At 41.4% G+C, this 26,099-nt stretch overlaps 1 protein-coding gene across 1 annotated transcript in view; it reads right to left on the bottom strand.

The window, feature by feature from the left end:
* The window catches only part of LOC126212608 (ankyrin repeat domain-containing protein 65-like), a 72,372-nt gene extending 46,562 nt beyond the window's left edge, over nt 1–25,810 (bottom strand). The window contains exon 1 of the mRNA XM_049940038.1: nt 25,722–25,810. The gene's annotated coding sequence lies outside the window, so the exon portion shown is untranslated. The remainder of the gene's footprint in view (nt 1–25,721) is intronic.
* Between the last annotated feature and the right edge of the window lie 289 nt (nt 25,811–26,099).

Here is a 26,099-nt window from a genome sequence, read left to right as displayed (position 1 = left end):
CAGAAATACGAGGGAATTTTATTCAGACAAGACGTATTCCGAAGTAAACTACCGGATTCTTTGGGAACACTTTCTGTCATAGTTTCACTTCTTACCGTAAAATAACATCAGCTTCGTAAGAAAGCATTTCTGAGGGAACCCGTAATTTTCATTCATCTATTCTGCCACTTAATAGCAAACTGAATCAATTCTACCAACAAGATCTGAAGAAAAGCGTAAGCTGCATGTTGCTGCCTTTTGAGATCACTAGAACAATGAGAAAACTCGTTTGTTTTGAGATTAAACTGAGCACGTACTGACAGTTGAGTAGTCGCCCAGAACAAGCTTGTAACCCTCATTTTTACAAAAGCTGGCTTTTACCCAGAGGAAGGTTAACAGTACTTGGCACAAGGTAGCGATGTTGGAACTGCTCTACGCAATGTGTTGTAGGCGACAGACTGACAAGTTTGCGTTGCGCAGAGCAAGGTTGTATCTGTAAGAAAGATGGCGGTCACATCAAGTATACCTCTTACAGTCAGTGCTCAAAAACCAGAGATCACTTGCATGGGGGCTTAATTAAATGTGAAATGCAAATAATTTTAATTTCTGCTTTAGTTGCTGTATGTCCGATTACGAAGTCTCGTAAACGGTTGGCCCTGACTATTATTATTACGCAATCTGACTGCATGGAACGACAACGAAGAATGAAATGAAAATTTCCTGTTAACACACTTAATTAATTAAGTCCCCAGCAACTATATAACCAACGCAACAACAAGCACAAGAGTAACTGTTCTGTGTGTGGGAGTGTGACTCAACGTACACATCTGGCACGGTTCTTCTTCAACAAGACAAGAATTTTTAAATACCAATTATACTGACGTGATAAAAGAAAATTAGAAATACTATAATTGCGTAAGGAAAGCCGAACTACACTCTAATACAATAACACGAGCCAGATGCTTTGTTGACTGAACCTGTAATGACGCATTATTCAGGACATTGAAATAATGAGAAAAAAAAGAAAAGTAGTTTGTTACCTTAATTTATATTGATGAAAAGCACTCTTAAACATTACAATCTCTCCACACCGACTCGCTACTAACACATCTCAACCAGAACTCTCCAATATCACATCTCAGCGAGCACTGCCTACTAGCTCATCTCAACAAACACTCTCTGCTACGAGTTCTTAACAAGCACTGACTACCACGAGCTCTCCCCAAGCACTGGCCACTACGACATCCCAATAATCACTCTGCCAGTGGAGGCGGGCAAACAATGCTCTCTAGCGATCTCTGTCGCTGTGGCTCAGTGTAGCCACCTTTCATATGCCCTTCCTCCACGGCTAGAATTTGATGGTATTTTTGCTAGCATTGGTGGTGAAAATACCACCAAATTCGTCAAAAAAATACAGACAAAAATAAAAGATAATATTAATACGTAAATATCATATAACTAGATAAAATTTTGGCTTTGCACTGACCTTTCAATAACCTATTATATAGAATACAGTAAGCAATACAAATTCTTTCATGCATGTGACTTTACATAATAGTTTACACAAGTATTATGTGGTTAAACAGTTCAATCAATAGCGTCAGCAATGACGAATATGTGCAGGTAAGAGTCCCATAACTTTTCACAAACAGTAATACACAAAAATTCAGTTTATACAAATATTCTCATAAACGCTTTCCATAGCTCAAGAATAAGCAGTTGACAGTTCCAGCAGTAGCACCCAGCAATGGTCAACAGGTGCAAAACCAACAAATGACATTTTTTCAGTAGAAGCAGTCCATCAGTGGTATCCGCAATGTTGATCAGGCGCACACAGCAACAGGTGACTTCATTTCAGTAGAAGCAATCCATCAGTGGCACCCAGCAATGTTGAGTAGGTGCAGACACCAACAAGTAACACCATTTCAGTAGAAGCAGTCCATTAGTGGCACCAGCAATGTTGATCAGGTGCACACAGCAACAGGTGACTCCATTTCAGTAGAAGCAATCCATCAGTGGCACCCAGCAATGTTGAGCAGGTGCAGACATCAACAGGTGACATCTTTTCAGTAGAAGCAGTCCATCAGTAGCACCCAGCAATGTTGAGTAGGTGCAGACACCAACAAGTAACACAATTTCAGTAGAAGCAGTCCATTAGTGGCACCAGCAATGTTGATCAGGTGCACACAGCAACAGGTGACTCCATTTCAGTAGAAGCAATCCATCAGTGGCACCCAGCAATGTTGAGCAGGTGCAGACATCAACAGGTGACATCTTTTCAGTAGAAGCAGTCCATCAGTGGTATCCGCAATGTTGATCAGGTGCAGACAGCAAGAAGCAACATCATTTCAGTCGAAGCAGTCCATCAGTGGTACCCAGCAATGTTGAGCAGGTACACACAGCAACAAGTCACATTTCTCAGCAGAAGCAGTTCCATAAAATACACTGTCACTGATCACACTGTTCATCAGAGTTTATAAGCAGAAATTAAACATGTCCTAGTGGCACCAATATTGTAGAAAAGGTACAAGTAACAGTCCATAATTTTTTACAATCACTGATCACACAGTTCATCAGAGTTTATAAGCAGAAATTAAACATGACTAAATGTCACACATCATGTTGAAAAGTGCAGCACCATCACTAACCAGACAGTTCAGGCATGAACAATAGTTTGAATACACATACAATGCTTTTACACTAAACATACAAATCATAACAAACACACAAATGATATCAGATAATTGTCCTATTAACTATTACAATACACAAATACCAGTAAACCTATAATATTTATGGGTGTCAGTGCAAGCCACTACCAACAAATAAATAATATTTAGGAGATAGGTGGGTAGGATTAGGAAAGGAAAACACACAAACACATCCACTCATCTTTCATCCACATTAAGTGCTACTGTGTAATTGAATAGTGTTAACTGTGTAAATGTAACTCTGTCCAAGATTTTATGTTCATCATGTGTATCAAGTACTAGTGGCGGCAATGTATAACAGTCAATAATAGTTAAGTCAACGTCATAGTCATCATGTCAAGACCAATGTTTGCCAAGCCAGATCAAATTGTACTGTTGCTGAACAACTGTCAGTGAGCCAAGATATGCAAATACTTCCTCTCTTCAAAAAAAAGTGTATACTGCTTAGTGCTTTAACAAAGTGTGTGTGTGTAGACAATCTTCCTTCCACTTTAGTGTTCTAGTCTGCCATCTTCATCCTCCTTGTTCCATATAAACCCACAAAAACAATATGCTCCTCATTTACTTTCACATAATCTCAATACTTCACTAATACCTCTTCAACTTCACATAATCTCAATAATACCTCAATAATATCTCTTCAATACGTCGATACCTATAAACCTTCTTGCCAATATCATTTCACTTCCATAACAACTCTTTCCTCTAGTCAGTCTCCTCGAACAAGTACAGACAAAATCCTAGTGCAACTTCAATTCATCATCCCATACAATCCGAAGACACAGTGTCCACACACAACCTCTGTGTAATCCATCTGACCCAAATTTTCTACTCATTATAAATTATAAGATACATTTTGGTTCCTTGTCCATCATTAAATAAAAGAAATGCATACATGACCTCTAACAGACTTTAGTTCGAATAACTCTCAGTAATTAAGTACGATTACGGAGTGTGAATGATCATAATATTTCACAGTGTGTACACCACTTCAAGAATCATGGCAAACAGAAGCAAACATGTGGAGAATTTTTTGTGTCAAGTGTCACTTCCTATTTCAATTGCTCACCAAAATGCAGTGTAATACTGTCAATGGTCTAAACCTAGTTGGTGTGTCATGTCGTTAGCTTCCTTCCTATTAGCATAAATTTATACAGCTTCCATAAAACCTCCGCTCATGTGACTTCTATGACTTTCTTGTACTAATGTCGTTCGTCGAATTATAGCAGTTCATTTTCTTATCTTAAAAATATAAGGCACTAAGCGTAAGCAAAACATGCAATAGCGAGTAAATATACCAGTAGAGAACAGAATGTCAACAAGTGGATGCAGCACAATTCTTACAACGAGGCTCTGCCAAGCGAACAATCTATAATTAATACCACAGTGTAACCTAAACTCTATGTTTGTACACAGTATATCAGCATTTCTATATACTAAATTGAAGAGTAGTTATGACAACAAAACAGAAATGTGTAAATATGCAATCCATACGCACAGCAGCAAACATGCCTTACACAATAAACAGGTCATTAGCATCACATCGACATAAGCAAATAAATGTTCATATGTAATCTTAATAAGTAAACATGAAGGCGCAAGCAGATAAATCACAAAGTATAACTTACATATCACTACAGTCAGCACAATTATTCAGGTGACAATTACAATTTAAATAAATAAGCACAGCAGGCACATAAAAAAATATGACGTCAGTGAAAAAGCATAGCAGCCAAGCGATGCATAATATACGCAAGTAATAACACTGTTCATTAATCAATAATTGTCAAAATCAGTAAATGTACACAAGCACGTCGCTTCACAAGTAAATTCATAGAACATGAAATTAGCACAAAGTATGAATCACGTAATCGGGAGCAGCAAATTACGTCTAAAGTACGTACCTAAGTGGAATTATGTTACCTGAAAAATAAACTCAATTAATAGTTACCCTTTTTAATTTATTACTTTTTTTTTTTTTTTTTGAAATTCCATTCTTCCTGAAATTTTCTCCATAGTAAGTCGTCTTAACGTCGGACATGCACAGAATTTACCTGAAGGTCTTAAATATTTTTTTTTTACACAACCGTATCCTGAAAAATACTGAACGTTAATAACATAATTTTTGAAGTCCTTATAGCTTTATACAGAATTTAATCCGAGAAATTAGATTGTGTATTTGTTTACGGCTGTCAGTGCATTCACACTGGGCGCTCGATCAGCTGTAGGCGCGTGACGTAAGAAGTAATTGTTTGCGGTCAACGACTGCCTTGTGCGGCGCGCAGACTGATTGTTGCTTTGAGTATGTGCTGCCGTCAAAACACAGCGCGGTACTCTTGCATTCTCCGTGAGTTTACATGTAGCTGTTAGTTTCTCGAAAGAATGTCATTCCACAAAAATTTTAACGTTAGATATATGATGTATTCCCTTAGAACGCCGAGATTTAAGAGTTTCTACTTCAACAGTGTTATCATGGATAATTTTGCGAATTCTATATGGACCGTTATAAAGCAGAAAAAATTTGTGACACAAGCCTTTTCCTTTGTGAGACAAACGGTGAGACTTAATTAATACCTTTTGACCAACAGACAAGATTTTTAAACGACCAGGACGTTTCGCTGATTTCTCTCTTCTAACAGCTGCAGATGCAATATTTTGTAGAGCCAGGTTGACAACTTCCGAATGCCGCAGTTTCCGTGAAGGCGGAAAAGGAACGATTTCAGAAATGCGATTTGTTGGTACTTTATTTTTTAATATCAATAGAGGCGGTAAAGAAGTTGAATCATTAGGAAGTTCATTCAGAATGTTTTGAAAAATATGAAGATACTTATCCCACGTTCTGTGATTCTGATGACAATAAAGACGACACAATTTATTGATTTCCTTCATCCATCTCTCTGAAGCATTAGATTGAGGGTGAAAAAGTGAAATAAAAATTGGTTTAATCTTACGACGCTGAAGAGTACGAAGCCAAATTTTAGAGCGAAACTGTGATCCATTATCTGATATAACCTTATCAACATGACCAACTTCTTTAAGAAAATGTTTGATGAAAGCATTAGATACTGAACGAGCTGTTGCCTTGCGTAAAGGTGTAAAACACACATATTTTGATGTTAATTCCACTGCTACGAAAATGTACGCAAAACCATTAGTAGAACGAACCACTGGACCGAACAAATCGACTGCAGCCATGTCCTTTAATTTCGCTGGAATGATAGGAAACAACGGTGCTCTGTGAGAAACTGTTGGCGGCTTAGCCTTTTGACATAATTTGCATTTGGCAAGAACAGATCGAATACGTTTTTCCATATTACTGAAGTAACAATTTTCTCGTAATTTACGAAAGCATTTTCTGGAACCAAAGTGCGCATAACAGTAATGTGTAAACGAGGTGTGGCCAAATCATCCAATCTAACAAAGCGTCTAAGAAAATTACAGATACCAAGGAAACTACGAACATCATGTTCTGTGGAAGGAACAGCATAATTACGAATAGCGTCTAGTTTCTCTGGATCAGGGAGAATACCTTCTGTAGAAATAATGTGACCGAGAAATTTCACCTGAGAAAGACCAAATTCAGATTTTTCTAAGTTCACAGTAATGCCAACTCTTGCAAAAATACGTAATAATAAATCCAAAAATTTGTTGTGTTCACTCCAAGAACGTTTAGCAATAAGAATATCGTCAACATCTGAAGTAATATTGTCACGAAGATAAACAGGTAAAATTTCGTTTAAACTACGAATGAATGCTGCAGAAAATATAGTAAGTCGAAACGGTAATTTCCAAAGTCACGTTTGGGTAAAATCGTCATATCCGGTTAATCTTTACTTACTGTCTAGATAGATGGATAGTAGAAGAGTTGTTTTTATAGATGCAAAGAATAGTGAAAGAGTAGGCAGCGGTGCAGAAAACTAAAAGGGAAATAGCACCACTACAGCTCGGGGCCTTGTGAGCGCTACGGCACATATTCACTTAGTATAGTGAATCCCCTGAGGACTTTAATAGCTGCACATAAATTTCAGTTTGTGAATTAGTGGCAAATTTGGCGGAAGTGCGTACGTAAATTGATCTAACCATGCACATGGATGTATGTTATTCTTAGAATTGCGGAAGATCTTAAATTTCCGAACAGTCAAGAAGTGTTTACAGTCAAAGCTTCCGCCTCGCGGCGACAAAGGCCTACCGCGTCTGTCCCAGTCCCAATGTCGATTATTGTCAAGTTCGCGCGCCTGACGCTCTCTTGTTGCATCCCGTAAATGAAACAGATTACTTTCTTCACACCCTTCTGCTAAACTAACACTTGTCAATTTATCTGAGATCTCCTCAACTCTTTCCGATGAGTCACTTAATTGTTCTTTCTGATTATTTACGTCTTCCGTAAGTGTCGCGACTCGGTTTTCGGTATTGTCACATTTAGTAGTTAACTGTTCACATTGTTGCGTTAAGTTATTTATTCTGTCATTTGGTACGGATTCCTCGATTTTCTCAAATATTTCTTCCTTATCGTGTGCGCGTTGTAAATTTAACTCTGAAAATTTTTGTACTATCACGCGATCTCTTTCTTCCTGTTCTATATCCTGTTCCCTTTGTCTAATCTCTACTGCAATTAATCTATTATTGTGAGCATTCAAAATCGGTTGTACTTCTTCTCTAATTTCTTTCTTTGATTCATCATTCGTATTTTTGAAACATGTGCCTGTTCGTGAGCCAAACTGTGTTGTCATTGCTTTCATCTCAGTTATAATTGTTCCTATCTCTGTCTTAATTGTTCCCATTTGTGAGTCTAGTGAGTCGAACCGTGATCCCAAATTTAATATTGCACTCATCAACTGCTCCGTGTTAAGTGTTTCAAAATTCTTTTCGCCCCTAACATTTCCCGCAAAACCAGTTTCCTTCGTCATAGCTGTAAGGCTATCTGTGTTCGTTACTATTCCAGAATCTTCTGTCGTTAATCTCGAATTCTGAAAATTTCCTGATTGAGAAAAATTTTGAAATGGTTCCGGACTATTTTCCCGACTTATTACATTGTTTTCCACTTCATTATTCATCACACTGTTTTCCTCTGTTGGCGAGTTCGCCATGTTAACAATTTCGTCATTCTCACTATTCATCATTTTTGCCTTTTTCATTGATCGCGTAATCATTTACAAAATATACAAAACTCGTCACTATACGGAAATTACACACAATTGCACACCAAATTACACACAATTACACATCAACAATACCATTCACTCGAAATGTTTCCCTCAAACACGATTAACGAACAATTGAAATAATTGCACTAAATCGTCAAACGCGTATACAAGACAACAAATCAAATTCAGAGAAAAAAATACCATTATAAGAATGACAATTGCCAAATCTACACATGCAAAACAGACTCTAATTACTAAACTACAAATTACTACAACAATGCTACTGTCTACTATTTTTACAATCAGAAGATTCCAAGGGACGATCCGAAGCAGTGGTCGCCACGTGCATGGGGGCTTAATTAAATGTGAAATGCAAATAATTTTAATTTCTGCTTTAGTTGCTGTATGTCCGATTACGAAGTCTCGTAAACGGTTGGCCCTGACTATTATTATTACGCAATCTGACTGCATGGAACGACAACGAAGAATGAAATGAAAATTTCCTGTTAACACACTTAATTAATTAAGTCCCCAGCAACTATATAACCAACGCAACAACAAGCACAAGAGTAACTGTTCTGTGTGTGGGAGTGTGACTCAACGTACACATCTGGCACGGTTCTTCTTCAACAAGACAAGAATTTTTAAATACCAATTATACTGACGTGATAAAAGAAAATTAGAAATACTATAATTGCGTAAGGAAAGCCGAACTACACTCTAATACAATAACACGAGCCAGATGCTTTGTTGACTGAACCTGTAATGACGCATTATTCAGGACATTGAAATAATGAGAAAAAAAAGAAAAGTAGTTTGTTACCTTAATTTATATTGATGAAAAGCACTCTTAAACATTACAATCTCTCCACACCGACTCGCTACTAACACATCTCAACCAGAACTCTCCAATATCACATCTCAGCGAGCACTGCCTACTAGCTCATCTCAACAAACACTCTCTGCTACGAGTTCTTAACAAGCACTGACTACCACGAGCTCTCCCCAAGCACTGGCCACTACGACATCCCAATAATCACTCTGCCAGTGGAGGCGGGCAAACAATGCTCTCTAGCGATCTCTGTCGCTGTGGCTCAGTGTAGCCACCTTTCACACTGTCAGAAACACACGAGCAGGGCCGGAAAACGTAAACAACCTGTGAGTGACCGGCGTGATGTGATACGTAAGGAACTCAGGGATGCTGGAAAACTATACGTATCAAAGAGGGGGAAGGTAATAGTGGCAAAATCTCCACCAGATGAGGTACATAGTACAAGCAAAGTTGCAACCCATTTTTTCATTGTAATTTTATGATACCATAACCTTAAATAACTAGCCTAGTTTGTGACTAGCGAAGCTAATTTCTCTCTAGCCTTTATTGTGAATTATCACCAAGTACTGCAAATCATATTGCAATGAAAAGGTTATGTAGCAATGCATAATACAGTAACCGAACAGAACACATGACTTGCACCTTTAGGCATTATTCTTTAATCGTTGTCTTCGACTGGATAAATAACGTATTAGCCTGAGTTTATGTAAGTACAGTATGTATTTATTCAAACATTGTTTCAAAACATGATTATCGTTTTTTGCGCACCTAACAATGTAAACAAATTACATTGGATACAAAAACACACTGGTTAAAGACTTCTGTACCTTGAATTACAATCAACAGTCGCCATTGTTAGGACTAAACTGTGTTAAACTTGAGCACATTTAAAGAAGAGAGGTTGAACATCTTTGTCGTAGACCCTACAATTTTCCTTATTTGTTAACAGTAGCGTCAGATGACACCCGGTTTGTCAAAGGACGCTGTCTCATGTTTATAACACAACTCCTCGTAGAATATAGAAACTGCAAGAGAAAATATAAACTTGAGAGTCGTTCTGTGCCAAGAAGGGCAAGCATAAAAATCTACATTACACTATACTTGATCATGGGAAGCTATCCGAAATCATATACGATCATTGTCAAAACAGGTAAGTCATTATAGTCGCCACAAATCCGGAAAGAGTTGCTTGTCCGCTGCTGTAAATTTAAAAAAGACATTGATATTTTTAGGAAACATTCTGAATGTAAGTGCAATGAATGCACAAATAAAGCGATTTTGTACTCGTGTTTCGCCCGCCGTGGTGGCCGAGCGGTTCTAGGCCCTTCAGTCCGGAACCGCGCGACTGGTAGGGTCGCAGGTTCGAATCCTGCCTCGGGCATGGATGTGTGTGATGTTAGGTTAGTTAGGTTTCAGTAGTTCTAAGTTCTAGGGGACTGATGACCTCAGATGTTAAGTCCCATGGCCCTCACAGCCATTTTAACTTTTGAAGACTCGTGTTTCAGCCTGCGATTTCGTCTGCCTAGAGCACATTCTTGCTCATACTGTGACAGGTTTTATTTGGTTATTATGTCAGCAGAGACAGATGAAAGGCAAGCTATTGAAATTCAATGAAGATTACATCATTCCAACGCTGAAGGGTCTTATAAAGCAATGAAGGAAGACGAAAACAATCATATCTACATTGTACTTTCCGTTGATATACAGCAAGTATTTTTCTGTCCTGTATTGTCCCACTCCTCCGTATTCTATCAACGGCAGTATTCCTGTTGCAATGAAGCGACACACAATGCTGGAACAAGTGACAGAACAATGTGCTTTTGGCGTGAAAGTGTGGCCAGGCGCGGATCAGCCGAAATTTCTTCGTGAATATTGAAGAACATCGCCTCAAACTATCAACCCCTTGCCCGGGGTGCGAAACAATAATTGGCATATGTTGTCACTTTGGTAATACGTAATAGCTCTGGGATATTTTACGACAGTCAATCAAAAGTTCGTGGTATCAGGTCAGAGTTTTCTACAGTGTGACCGAGACTTTGCCCTGATAGAGCGTCAAAAGACACATACTGTGCATGTCCTGAACACTGGGTAGAGGTTATCACTTCAGCAAGGCGATGAAACCTTTCCTCGTATGTGATATGCAGCCTGAGGGCTTTTAAGATTTGAGTGATCTGGAACATTCGCTGAGAAGGTATTCGAACTTAAAATAACTTCATCACATTGTATGCTGATATCTGCAGATGATCCAGGAAGAGTTCGCATGAGAATCAGCCACAATGTACTACAACCGTTGCATGCATATTCCACCTTAAAGAAATCACGAGGGGTTCACAATACATACTGTGTAAGCCCTATAGTGTGCCACTAGCTGAAATTCCTTTTCTCTAGTCTCAGCGGTTGCCAATAAAAGCAGGAAAGTTGAATGACGTAATGGATATGTATAACTATATTCCAGTGGAACTGAAACAATTTTACGAAGAAGTGAAGGTTGAGTAACATTTTAGTATACAGAATTCTTTGTAAATGAACTAAGGATTATGCATACTAGAAGAAATAACTTCCATGACAATTTGCTCTGCGCTGCACATAAAATATTGCCAGATCTATAGTAATTCAGTATTCACAATATTTCATATGAAGATTTTGTTGAATACTGTGGTTAAATACACTCCTGGAAATGGAAAAAAGAACACATTGACACCGGTGTGTCAGACCCACCATACTTGCTCCGGACACTGCGAGAGGGCTGTACAAGCAATGATCACACGCACGGCACAGCGGACACACCAGGAACCGCGGTGTTGGCCGTCGAATGGCGCTAGCTGCGCAGCATTTGTGCACCGCCGCCGTCAGTGTCAGCCAGTTTGCCGTGGCATACGGAGCTCCATCGCAGTCTTTAACACCGGTAGCATGCCGCGACAGCGTGGACGTGAACCGTATGTGCAGTTGACGGACTTTGAGCGAGGGCGTATAGTGGGCATGCGGGAAGCCGGGTGGACGTACCGCCGAATTGCTCAACACGTGGGGCGTGAGGTCTCCACAGTACATCGATGTTGTCGCCAGTGGTCGGCGGAAGGTGCACGTGCCCGTCGACCTGGGACCGGACCGCAGCGACGCACGGATGCACGCCAAGACCGTAGGATCCTACGCAGTGCCGTAGGGGACCGCACCGCCACTTCCCAGAAAATTAGGGACATTGTTGCTCCTGGGGTATCGGCGAGGACCATTCGCAACCGTCTCCATGAAGCTGGGCTACGGTCCCGCACACCGTTAGGCCGTCTTCCGCTCACGCCCCAACTTCGTGCAGCCCGCCTCCAGTGGTGTCGCGACAGGCGTGAATGGAGGGACGAATGGAGACGTGTCGTCTTCAGCGATGAGAGTCGCTTCTGCCTTGGTGCCAATAATGGTCGTATGCGTGTTTGGCGCTGTGCAGGTGAGCGCCACAATCAGGACTGCATACGACCGAGGCACACAGCACCAACACCCGGCATCATGGTGTGGGGAGCGATCTCCTACACTGGCCGTACACCACTGGTGATCGTCGAGGGGACACTGAATAGTGCACGGTACATCCAAACCGTCATCGAACCCATCGTTCTACCATTCCTAGACCGGCAAGGGAACTTGCTGTTCCAACAGGACAATGCACGTCCGCATGTATCCCGTGCCACGCAACGTGCTCTGGAAGGTGTAAGTCAACTACCGTGGCCAGCAAGATCTCCGGATCTGTCCCCCATTGAGCATGTTTAGGACTGGATGAAGCATCGTCTCACGCGGTCTGCACGTCCAGCACGAACGCTGGTCCAACTGAGGCGGCAGGTGGAAATGGCATGGCAAGCCGTTCCACAGGACTACATCCAGCATCTCTACGATCGTCTCCATGGGAGAATAGCAGCCTGCATTGCTGCGAAAGGTGGATATACACTGTACTAGTGCCGACATTGTGCATGCTCTGTTGCCTGTGTCTATGTGCCTGTTGTTCTGTCAGTGTGATCATGTGATGTATCTGACCCCAGGAATGTGTCAATAAAGTTTCCCCTTCCTGGGACAATGAATTCACGGTGTTCTTAATTCAATTTCCAGGAGTGTACAATCCTTTATATATTGTTGTTTACAACCTTGTCATGCGTAAGGTTAAAAACTTGTTCTTTGTGAAGATGTTATTTTTTCCGTTATTTCTTTTTTAATTTACATGTGGCCTTAACAAGTGCTTGTCAGTCAAATGACGAAGTCAGTACAACTGTTTCATTACAATTTTGGCTTTAGAAATATAAACATTTATGCAATACAATGTTTTTCTTTTTCTTGGAAAAAAATTACTTTTGTCTGTTACAACCTTGTTTCGGGAGGGTATTCAGTTACAATAGCAGTCTGTATTCTGCCGCTCTTTATACTGAATTCAAGATAATACTACCGGCAATAGTTGCAACATTTTTTGTATGCAAAGGTTCCACACTTCAGAGAGCATGACGTGATACGTGTCATACACGTAAGTAAGTACGTCACAGGATGTGCGATGTTCCGTGTCTGCAGCCACGAGCGCGTTCAGACGTGACTGGAAGTACAACACGACGCTGTCTTCAGCTTTAGAAAGGATTTCGACAGGTCAGCCACACATTACGCAACATTTTACGGCCTCGGGTCGGAAACCAGACAGTGTCTACATTCTTCGACCGAAATGCTACGAATTAGATTGCATGTATTACGTAAATTCCAAGCATAACAACTAAGAAAAATAAGTGGAAGACGACTGTCACTGTCAAATAGCAAAGCGGGACTGTGACACACTGCATAACATTTTTTATCACGTAAGAAATTAAGCCTCTGCAGACGACACACACACACACACACGCGCGCGCGCGCGCGCTCGATCCCTGCTGCAACTGAGCGCCGCTTCACGAGCGAGTGTTCCAGGAGTGGCGGGGCAGCGGCTCTGACCTCACGTGATCCCTGATGCCCCCCCCCCCTTCCCCTCTCCCAGCCGCCAGCAAAAAACGCTGCAAGCCGTGACCTTCGCGCTTCGGCCGGCTTTTTCTCTCTCTCTCTCTTCCAAGAAGCGGTAAACTGAAGAGCGAGCGAGTCAGTCCCCACTCTGCCTACCCAGCTACGTCACAAGGCTCTACTACAGGCTGTTTCACAACGTCGTACCGGTCCTGCCACGGCGCGCACTTTAAATCTGTGGCAACGCCGTGTACAGATACGTTCTGGCTGCGTTCATTTTTAGACAAATGTGTTAAGACTATAAGGAATACAAAAGACGATAGCTTCTTCCGAAATGCAACATTATAGTGTAAATATTATTAACATAATGTAAGTCAGAATTCTACTACAAACATAGAACCGAATGCCTGTTCATGTCATTGTATGTTACTCTAATGCTATTCGTATAACGAATCCCATGTAGTGCAGTCAATCTGTAGAATTTAAGGTTTGTTCCTACTTTGTGTTTCTACTAAAAGTTAGAAGTTTCCTTAGAAGGGCTGCGTTGAAACTTAACAATTCTTCGCGTTCCTTCCTTATGTATCCTATTGTGGCAAGGCTGACGTTTCCATAAATTGCAGCCCTTTGATTGGGACTGGTAAAATTAGCAAACAGTTCTTTTTGTGTCGCCTCCTTACACACGCTGTTATAGCGTTAGAGACGACTGAACGCTCGTCACTCCGCAGATACCTCCTCTTCGTTTTCTGCACATTTTCTTGCAATGCAGGCCGATTATCCGTCACTTCCGAACACCTAAGTATATCAGTGAGTATACAGAGTTAACTGACTGACACTAGAAACTACGATCCCCGAACAGAAACAACGTATATCAGTGCACGCCGATCTACACCGCTGAACAGGTAACGGGTAACTGATTTTGGGTGCCCCTGTAGGCCAGTGACAGCGTTCTTCCGGGAAGGGCCACTTCCCCCACCAAAAGCGCTGCTCGCTCTTCGGTTTACAGACAGACTATAGCACAGTCAACGCCTCCTGTGACATCCCGAATAAGCCCTTCCGTCCTCCACTTGCCTCTAACTAGGAAGTCCGCTCAGCCTCTTTCACCAGCGACAGGGAAGACCCCAGTCCAACGTTTTGACACGAATCCCTGCTTTGCAGTGTGACGCTAACGATGCTTTTGACGAATACGGAAATTACCTACACTATGCCGTATGTGCAAATCGGATACGATCGTCCAGTCTAAAGTATTGTCCCGTTTTTTGAGGCTCAAAAATTTGTCCCGACTTTTTTTTTTAAACAAGCAATTTGTCCCGATTTTCAAGGATTATTTTCAGACATTTACAAAGTGGTTAAAATATTTTCTGAGTGTCGATTTTATAAACTATCAATTGAAACTGACATTCCGTACGTTGGTACCCCCTGATAATGTACAGCTTAAGCACTATAGTTGATGCGTACTCTTATTTTCTTTGCTTTTACTTGCCATTGTTGTCAGCACTCAGTATCAGTTTCGTGAAGTGCTAGCACGTCGTGGCGATGCAGAAACGAAAATCAAAGTTTTCGAAAGAGCTTCAGAGGAAATTTCCTTGCTTCACTGCTACAGACAATGACTGTTCAGCAAAATGTAACGTATGTAACTGTGCTGTTATCCGTGTCTCATGGTGGTGCTGCAGATCTCAAGCATCATATGGAATCAGAGAAAGACAGGAAGAATCTTCGGCCTGCCAGAGTCGCCGATCGGTTCTAGGCGCTCCAGTCTGGAACCGCGCGACACTGCGGTCGCAGGTTCGAATCCTGCCATGGGCATGGATGTGTGTGAAGTCCTTAGGTTAGTTAGGCTTAAGTAGTTCTGAGTTCTAGGGAACTGATGACCTCAGAAGTTAAGTCCCACAGTGCTCAGAGCCCTTTGAACCATTTTTGAAGAATCTTCGATCGGCAGGTTCCTCGCAAAAAATGACGAGATATTTTGTAACTTCAAATACACAGGAACAGAAAAACGTAGCTGCAGCAGAAGGAACCCTGTCATTCCATGTTGTTAAACACCGCCAAAGCTATCGTTCTAATGACTGCAGTGTTCAACTAAACAAGAAAAATTTTCCTTATTCTAAGATTGCAGAAAATGTTTCGTGTGGTAGAACAAAGTGTGAAGCAATTATCAACAATGCTATAGCTCCGCATTCCCAGAAACAGGTAATAGCTGCCGTAAACAGTGCAAAATACTTTTCAATATCTACTGATGCTAGCAACCATGGGCATCAGAAAATTTTTCCTGTGATAGTTCAGTATTTTTCTGTAAGTGAGGGTTGACTGCAGACGAAATTGCTTGATCTTGATGAAGTGCAGAACGAAAAGTCCGAAACAATTTCCAATTATCTTTCTGATGTTATACAGTCATTCAGTATCATCTCGAAGTGTTTGCATTTGGTGCTGACAATACTAACTGTAATTTTGGGGGGTTAATGAAGAAAGTGGGTAATAATGTTTTCACACATCTCAAAGAAAAATTAAAAAAACTAACATTGTTGGCATAGGTTGTGTAGCACATGTTGTTCATAACAGACTTCAAAGTGCTTGTGATGTTTTACCTTTTGACATTGACTGCATTGTCATGACGTTGTACAACTATTTTCATATTTTTTCTATTCATGTTGCAGAACTCACTGAATTCTGTGAGTTTGTTGGTGTCACTTGCAAAAATTTACTTTCCTTTTCCAAAACAAGGTGGCTTTCATTGTTGCCAGCCATAGAAAGGATCTTGAAAATGTATGAACCTTTGAAATCTTACTTTTTGTCACAGTCTAACTCAAAGTACCCTATAAATCCTATAAATGAATTATTTACTTTTTGTACATTCACAATTGAGTGTTTTCCAACAATCCATTCTGAGCATTGAGAAACAGAATAATTCCATATGCGAAGTATTAGCAGTCTTAAATAAAGCTTTGACAAGTCTAAATTCAAGGAAACATGAACATTTTGTACCACTAAGTGTAAAAAAACTGCTGAATGATTGTGATGACCAGTCTGTTAAGAAATTTGACATAGCAGTATCAACGTTTTATGATGCTTCAGCAGACTATTTATCCTCATGGTTACAGGGAATAGCTGAGTTTTCTGTATTCTCATGGATGATGCTCACAGAACCACCAGAATGGTCAGTAGTTGAAAATACTTTAATGTGGCTAAACGAAAAGGGCATTCTAGTAAATTACAGCCTCTTATTTGATGAAATAGTTCATATACGGTCATTTGTAAAACAACAATTGGAAACAGACAGTGAACAATGGAATCAGTTGATGGCACATGAGAAATGGTGTAGGTTTTTCAGATCTTGCCAGTGTAATGAACAGTTCAGAGAATCGCTCAATATGGCGCACAGGTACTTCTTTTCACTCCCTGCCCACAATGCAAATGTTCCAATTCAGCTTACTATCATCACAGTGGACGGATGAGAGGAATAGATTTACGGTGAGGAGCGTTAAGTGTATTTTACTGACCTGTTTAAACTTCAGTAAATACAGTTGCACTGACATACCCATTAGGCAAACCTGAGTTGCTGAATGAAATCTCATCTTCGAAGAAATATGATTGCTGTATGGAATCCACAAAACCATAAATTCCTTGTGTTCACTAAGAACTTTTTTGTAGCGATTGTTACTGTATGTCTTTCTACATTCTGTGTTATAAATGTTACATTTCTTAATAAGTAAATTTCTGAAAACTTGAAATGTACTTCTTTCCAATCTTTTCATTCTTTGTTTGGTTTTGTACACACACACACACACACACACACACACACACACACACACAGACACACACACACACACAAATACCAGTGAAGGCTATATTTGCTGCGGAAGAAGAAATGGTAGCATTAAAAGTGATATTTAACGAGAAATAAAAATTAATGTCCCACTTTTTGGCCAAGAAAATGTATGAAAGTCGCACTTTTGCCCGAAGAAAATATGGTCACCCTAGTCTCAAGTAAATCTTACGTTCAGAACGTATCCCTAAAGACTATTTTCGCTTATAGCACTACAAGTATCTTTAACTCGAAATGGTCGCCGCTTGAATTTACCATAGTTTTATTTTGATTTCAGTACTACAGAGAAGCTGATAAGTTGTAAGCACATAACATAATTAATTCGTATCAGCTGGCCATTCAGAACATTTTGCCGATCCAGTTTACTGTTGGCTGAATTGTACCCATTCAGCAACTTAACATTTTACCGTCTGTTCCCTTGTGTTGCGCCGAGCACGACGGCCGGAATTGTTATTTTGTGGCAGCAGTTATCTGCAGTAAACGTCGTTTCTGCGCCAGTCATTTTTAACAGTTCCCAGTAAGCGGCTGTTATCTGTGCTGTGATTCGTTGATGCAGAAGAGGCTGACCAGACCTGTATTCAGTGTTATACTACCGGAGCACTGGTGCCACATTTAGTGGCTTTGTACTGAACATGAGTGCAAGGGGAAAAAAATCCCTCGAAAACTCGTAGTTATAGCTACGAATTCTTACAATATAACAGCGCAAAATATCGCTATATGACAACGCCATGCCCGCAAACTGCACTTACTTTAAGGTCAAATACTTAGTTTAATTTCTGCTACTTCAAACCAACTTCAGTAAGAAGCTAACCGAACTACAGTAAGAAGCCAACCGAAATACAGTAAGAAACTAACTACAGTAAGGTCAGCACTGTGGATCACCACACAAAACTGTCAAGAGTTGACGTCCTAGTAGTTTTCTTCAGTCCTGTCGAAAATATTTCGTTGGAGAAAAGCCACGTTAGTAAAGTTTCGCATGGACGCAGTAAAACTGCGCCATTCGTCATGTGAAGACTGGGTATTACATTTCGTACTGTGAGAATGGATACTGCTACACCTGTTATTACACTTTTTTCAAGACCTGGGTGGAGACTGCACATGTTGGGACAGTATTTGACCGCAGTGTCGGCTCCTCTATCCTGACTGTCCTGGACCGACGTAAGGGGTCGTGGGTTCTCTCCCAGCAGTTCCTCTTCTACTCATAAATCCGTGCCTCGCCGCGGTGTGTGAGAATGTGGAGAGGTATCTGTCAGGCCACGGCCACACAGAACGCGCCTGGATTTTTCTTCGCATTTTTAATTATTATTCATTATCGTTGTTTTAGCTTTGCCGCCACTCGCTCACAGCCGACGATAAACTGCTGTAAAGACAATAAACATCAAAGACTTCATTAACAAAAAAAAAAAAAAAAATGAAAAATCGTCTCCCTCATTATCGTTTCAAATAAGAATTTCTCCTAATTAATTTTGGGTCTCAAAGAAAAATATTTCGGAAGACCCGTACACGAAAAATATAAAAGTAATATAAAAATATAAGTAAAGTAATATAAATATATATATATATATATATATATATATATATATATATATATATATATATATATATATATATATAAGTAATTCTCTTTCAGCCGCATTAGAGAGTAACCGACCACAGATACAATTTGCATGTTTTACGTCTATCTACATGCTAATGATCATTTGCATATTTTTTGATGTGAACAAATAAAAACAGAAAATAATTTGTACAGGCGATAGGTGTAAAGAAATATTCAATACTAATTTACATAGTAGGAAAAGATACAGAAAGAGCTGTTTGAGACTGTTAAATTAGACTGAAAGTATGTCTCTGACTTAGTAGTTAACTTTAATGCTAGGAGTTGGAAAAATTTACTTGACTAAAGAAAATGGTTCAAATGGCTGTAACCACTACGGGGCTTAACATCTAAGGCCATGAGTCCCCTAGGCTTTAGAACTACCTAAATCCAACTAACCTAAGGACATCACACACATCCTTGCCCGAGGCAGCCGCGTGGTTCCCGACTGAAGCGCCTGGAACCACTCGGTCACAGCGGCCGAGGGCGTGAAGGTCGAGGGCGTATTCTGATTAAAGTGTAAGTTGTGCAGTATTTGCTATCACTAGATTTGCCTAAGTATTCAGCTTGTCGATTTTATGTACGGCCAAAAGTTCTTTTAATTATTATTCAGACAGGTTGACAGTACTGTATTTACAAATTCTTCAAATAATATAGATAATATCTACGCACACGACATGCCTCCAGGGATACTCCTGACAATGTTAACAATCAAAGTACTCCTGTGCTTCTCCAGTTAATCACTGGAGCGCTTAATATTTCATTCACAGAATGTACTAGCACTTCTGTAATAACTGATCACACAGGGCCAAAACTATGTAGTGACTTCAAGGCTAGTATCTACATTGCCTACATTGCCATCTGCAATCTTGCTGTAAGCAATCAACGATTACGTACGTAAATGGTGAGTATACGCCTGCTTGTATCGGACGTATGTTACTCCTTTCCAGTACACTATTCATTAAGTGCGTACATGCAACCCAACGCAGTTTCGCCCCTGAATGACGTTCGCAACGACAAAGACCCACGTATCGTTAACAGGTAGCGTGTGTTCGAATTCTACAATTAAATCTGGAACTTCATTTTGTGCAGAATCAAGTACGAAAAATAAATACACCAATGGCTTTATTCTTCCTGCAAAATGATGCTGAGTAGTTTATATATCATAGTGTTTTGTAACACGTATGGTGTTGCTATTCATTAACTTGCTCTTAGTGTTGCTATTCACTAACTTGTAACTCACGTCCTACAGTTTACTTATAGTATCCCTTATCTGAAATTCCAATTACAACATACGGAGTGCCATAGTAACTGATATACAGTTCTTGGGGCAAATAGACCTCTACCATATCGCTGACTAGTACACATAATGTACATAATTTTCGTCACCGCTCACGAATGATTCTCGTTTGTTTATTTTTCATTGAAGGCTTACTGAATCTCTAGTCGAGTTCACTGTTGCCTTTCATCTAGTAGTGTGGTGTCCGAACACAAAGCTCCGATGTAGTAATTTGCACGGGAAAATTTACTCGATAATTTCACATCTCCAGAGAAAAACCGATCGTGAATATTTGATATTTTGTACAGAAACGAATATTCTTTTAAATGGCGGTTAAAGCAAGTACTGGTGAGCTTTTGAAAGCCATGTGACAACGGATTTTTGAAAATCGGAAACCGGTAATGGTTTTGTGTAAGTAAACTGTGCATATCATTCTCGTGGATGACTGCTGTACTTAAGTTATAATGTTTATAATTCTACTACAGCCTAGTTTCTCATGATATTTGTTTTCTAGAATGTAGCGAGAGATAGCGGGCTTCAGTGCACTATTATTTCCACTGTAGTGTGTGTCGAATGAACATCGATATTTTTCAGATGGGCATTAGTAATCGATGTGTGTTGCCACTGCATTGAAAAGCACGTTTCGTTGTAACATTAACAGTAAAAAGTTCAACTGGATTATTCGTGATATTCAGAAGCCATACTGGATGTTACCGATAACTAGTGTCTTAAGCATGCACGACAATTTTCTTCAGATCCATTTGTTACTTTTTAGGCCACTCGGGCAATGGGTTAACGAAAATATGAAAGCACACGAAAAACGGGAAGTTAATAGTAAGACGCAGCAAAACAGCAAACAAAACAACCGTGGTCGGAGCAGCCCGGTCTGTATTCGTGTGGGACGTGTGGACGTGTGGAGACTCCCGCGGTGGCCCGTGCCCACGTGTCAGAGGCGTGCGAGGCTGGCTGCACCGATGGCTCTCCGTGCAAAGACTGCGTGCGTCTCGTGCACGCGGGAAGTTACACAGGTGTAAACGTACCTCTGCACTAGGGACGAACGGTGCCCTATGCTGAACATGCCGATTGCTACTATATTTCAATCCATGACATCAAACCGGACATAAAACACTCTTCGAAATTTAAATGCGTAAAATACGTGCCACAGCAAGACTTGTTACTACAACATTCCATTTCTTTGGCTCCGCTAACTGACAACCTTACTGATCACTTTTCCACTACAACGTACGTAACAAAAAATAATAAAGCAGCCATGTAAACGTCACTGTCTTCCCCTGTATACGTGTGTACATATATGACGTCACAAAGCACATCATTACGCCACGGGGCAACGACGAAGCCCGGTATAGGTACCTACGACCTGCTGCAGTTTGGACAGCCGCCTGTACTGGAAATGCAGGTATTTGCAGAACCTAACGAATGTTGATACTTTAAGAAAAGTGAAACAAAAATGGTTCAAATGGCTCTGAGCACTATGGGACTCAACTGCTGTGGTCATTAGTCCCCTAGAACTTAGAACTACTTAAACCTAACTAACCTAAGGACATCACACACATCCATGCCCGGGGCAGGATTCGAACCTGCGACCGTAGCAGTCGCACGGTTCCTGACTGCGCGCCTAGAACCGCGAGACCACCGCGGCCGGCCTAAGTGAAACATACGGCGGAAGTCTGAGACAACTGCAGATTTTTAACCGACTGACTACTGAATGGTATATGACAAAATGGACCGCGAAGGTGTCAGTGGAATTTTCACGAATCGCTTTTTTCTTCAACGGAGACTAGGCAGAATCGGGTGGTCGTAAGTAAAATGCAGCCACTCACCGAGGTCCAGAGCGGTCTGTAGTTTTCGCATGGCAACGAAACTTGGCAGATACGCTAATGCGTTAATGTGAAACCAGTTTGGACCGACAAAAAATTAGTTCCAATTTTGGGTACCAGGTGCGAATCTGTCGCTGTGCAACATCTCGCCAAAGTCTCTGGTGCTCACACTGAACAAATTGAGCAGGTGGCGGTTAAGAAGCAGCTCAACATTCTGCCTTTCTCACTTGTTTGACCCTTCCTGCCCACGTTCCGTTGCCAATCCATTACATATGGAAAAATTTCTGTACGTCTTTCTTTCATCCATAGCACTACTTGGTCGCAACATTGGAAACAATTTCTTTCCAGTGTAAATCGGTTTCGCATAGGCGCACTAGTACACCGTGTTTCGCTGCCATACATAAGGTGCAGTCCACACTGGACCTCTGCGAGTATCTGAACTTCACACTGTGATCACCCCGTGGTACAGTAGCGTAACTTTCCACGCAGGGAGCCGTCAGCAACGCGTCATGGCGATACCCCGCCACTGCCTCCACGTGAGTCACGTTTACAGCCAGCCCAAGTACCATGTCAGACATCACACTATCAAATATTTTGCTGATGGACAAAACACCGAAAGAATTAAAATCACCCAGAAACAATGTACACATTCCTAAGCCACATTAGTGATCTTACTCCATTATTATGGGCAATCATTGTGTGCCTCAAAGCGCGGATTCCACACATTCGCGATTAAATATTTTTATGAAACTTTTGGCTGCAGCTACTGTTCATCAGACAATTCTGCATAGCTGATCTGGCTACACACGAGACGTTTTGGACAGGGCTTCAATACGGTGCATTAATTGCGTTGCATATTTCGTTACAGGCTGGTTCAAATGGCTCTGAGCCCTATGGCACTTAACATCTATGGTCATCAGTCCCCTAGAACTTAGAACTACTTAAACCTAACCACCCTAAGGACATCACACAACACCCAGTCATCACGAGGCAGAGAAAATCCCTGACCCCGCCGGGAATCGAATCCGGGCGTGGGAAGCAAGAACGCTACCGCACGACCACGAGCTGCGGACTTCGCTACAGGCGAGAATGAATACTGAAACCACTGCACACAGTTCAATGTCACAGAAATGAAAAACATTTAGACCACCGATTTCGGGTTGTTTATTATCATTAAAATTCGTGCAACTTATCAAATCATCCTGTCCCTCACGTGTGAGGGCAGTCAGTTTTCCATGACGTCACGTGTCCTGTGCTGCGACTGGATGAGGGGAGCGAACTGGACAGTCGCTGTGTTGATCTACCCATCTGCGAAGTTGAAATTCAAAATTTTGTAGTTTTTAATTTGCGTTTTATGGCGATGTGCAGTGTAACTGACACACATTTTCAGTACTTTCTCATGCTAAAGTGTCGGTAAATGTGACGTCAGTGACTTACCATCAAATACAGGTAAGGCTTCTGTAACAGTACGTGGCTAAACGAAGTATTTACTATAGGTTTCAGTCAAATATAATTAGCAAATGCCTCCACAAATGTAATTCTATCGTTATTCAGTCCTCTGTCAGAAACTAATAACATATCTACCTCGATTCTCCCAATTATAGCACTGGAAATGGCACAAATTAAATCTAAATTCTGCCGTCGTCATAGGCTGCACATAAAAATTTACACTGCACTTTCATCGTGTCATTTGAACGTGAAATAAAGAAGTTAGTAAATGACGGTGTCAAACACTATCATTCATTCTTTGGCCACATAAGATACGACTACCGCGCAAGCACGATTCCAACCATTTTTCTCCACAACAAGCCGCACAGAACACGACGCGTCTCAAAGATCTCTGATACCTATATTTGTCGACAAACCAGGCTCTCTTATCAGACGAATATTAACACGAGACCAGCCGAACAAAGCGATGAAGTGTTGTACAGTGCAAAAAAAAAAAAAGAAAAAAGTGTAGTGTGTGATCGCTTCCCTTTCATCAGCAAATCTCAAAAGACGAGACGTGACGTCACAGAACATGAAACAAAACCTTTCGTATTCGCTTTACTATCGAAGGACAATCATTACGATAACTTCTCAAGAATTCGCCAACTACTAACCAAATCTTCGCCTCAGTCTAACCAGGATATTGGGGAAAGCGCTCGTGCATCACAACGGTAATTCCATAAAATTGTAAAATACTGAAATGAACGCGAGAGCTGCGTTTCATCGCCAGAAGCATGTCGGCATGGCGCCACGAGTTCTGATTCGCGAGTGGACTACTGCATTCGGAACGCCCACGCACAAAACAGCTTCCGACGACTGGTTACTTCGCAGATGAGTTAACGTGTGTAGTATCCGACGTTGAGCATGTAAGCGAGAAGTTAAAGAACAGCTTGGAATTATTCTTAACGTGTGTTCTAAGTCGCCAAGTGCTCTCATTCTGAAACACAGGTTTCAATAGTCTGACTAGCTTGCCCTCCTTTTTAAACAAAAGTAAGTTTTTCTCGCGGCTAAATGTTTGAGACGTAATATCTCCTGGCGTGTGTGTGTCGTACGATCATATAATTTTGCAAATACTTTCTATGGGGTGTGGGGATACCGTCTGCAAACTGTGTTGCGAATACAGTTTGTATTAATACATTATAACGTTATGTCTGATGCCTAAGCTGACTGCATGAAAATGTGCTAGTTCACGTGTGTGTGTGTGTGTGTGTGTGTGTGTGGCGGGGGGAGATTAGCGAAAATTTTCTCAAGTATTTGAAATGTCGTCTGGAGTTTGTTGCGAGCCGCTGACTGCTCTTGTTCTGGAATACTGGCTGAATGACGTCAGCGTATTCCAGCGCCGTGCGTTACGTTACCTCGCGACAAGCCGAGTTTCCAACTGTCATACTTTTCTTAGTGTGTGAAGCCCTTCAAGTCAGATTACACCCCTGAATGATTACATTACGACAGCATTGTAGAAGTTTAAAGTCGGCCAAAATAGGCGAAATATTGAAAAGTAAATGTCTGTCAGCTAGATGGGCAAACTGCAATCGCCCTCGGCTTGCGGGCTGGCGGTCCAGCATTACAGACAGCCACGGCTGCTGGAATCAGTGGCCGAAGACGCCGCGTCGCACTAAAACTCACTCAGTCCCAAGTGCTGACTCTGATGGTTTTCACATACTTGCGTGATACGAACATTGGTTATTTCGTTGCAGTTACGTGATCAGAAACGCGTGGCTTTCGCTTTGAGCAACTGTGCTACGAGAATTCTGTTGGAATCGATACTGGTACATCGAAACACTGCCCGACTGAACGTGGCGCTATCTTCCGTTCGTTCCACGTTAATCTCGCTCAAGTTATCAGTGGTTAAACGACTGTAACAAGGCGATAAATAACGAATAATAAATTATTAAAAATTGGACGCGCTAATTTATCACACTATTCTCCATCCCTTTGATCGTATTGATCCTAATTTTTTGAAGTAAGACAATGTATTAGACAAGAGTAGTTCGTTGACGTTGCTCTGTCGCGAGTTACGCGGCAAACCACATTAAAGCGTGCTGAACAGGATCCGCAGCTTACAAGTAATCCAGCAGAGGCCAGCTGCCCGCCTTACCTCTCTCTGGTATCCTCGCCGAGGTGCGGCACTGCTTCGCACGCTGTCACCCGTCTGGCTGCTCCGTCAGAACTGCGCCGGTGCCCTGCTGCAGGGGAAGTAAATGAGCGCCGCCTCGCCTGCCACTGTGGTGGGGCAGCGGCTCTGACATCACGTGATCCCTCCCCTCCCCCCTCCCCTACCGCACGCAACGAACGCTGCAAGCCCTGACCTTCTCGCTTCGTGTAGTTTTTTTTCCAAGAAGCAAACACACGCAACGCTTCCTGGGACAGACCGCTGCAATCCGAATACGTAATTTCAGTCCTCCGCTTGCCTCTACGTCCGCTCAACATTCTTCAGTAACAACACGACGGATCGTAAGCGCCTGAGGCCCTGCTT

The sequence above is a fragment of the Schistocerca nitens genome, chromosome 11 (genome assembly GCF_023898315.1).
Source record: "Schistocerca nitens isolate TAMUIC-IGC-003100 chromosome 11, iqSchNite1.1, whole genome shotgun sequence".
NCBI classification, from domain to species: domain Eukaryota; kingdom Metazoa; phylum Arthropoda; class Insecta; order Orthoptera; family Acrididae; genus Schistocerca; species Schistocerca nitens.
Note: the sequence above shows the minus strand (reverse complement) of the source record. Positions and strands in the feature narration are given on the sequence as shown.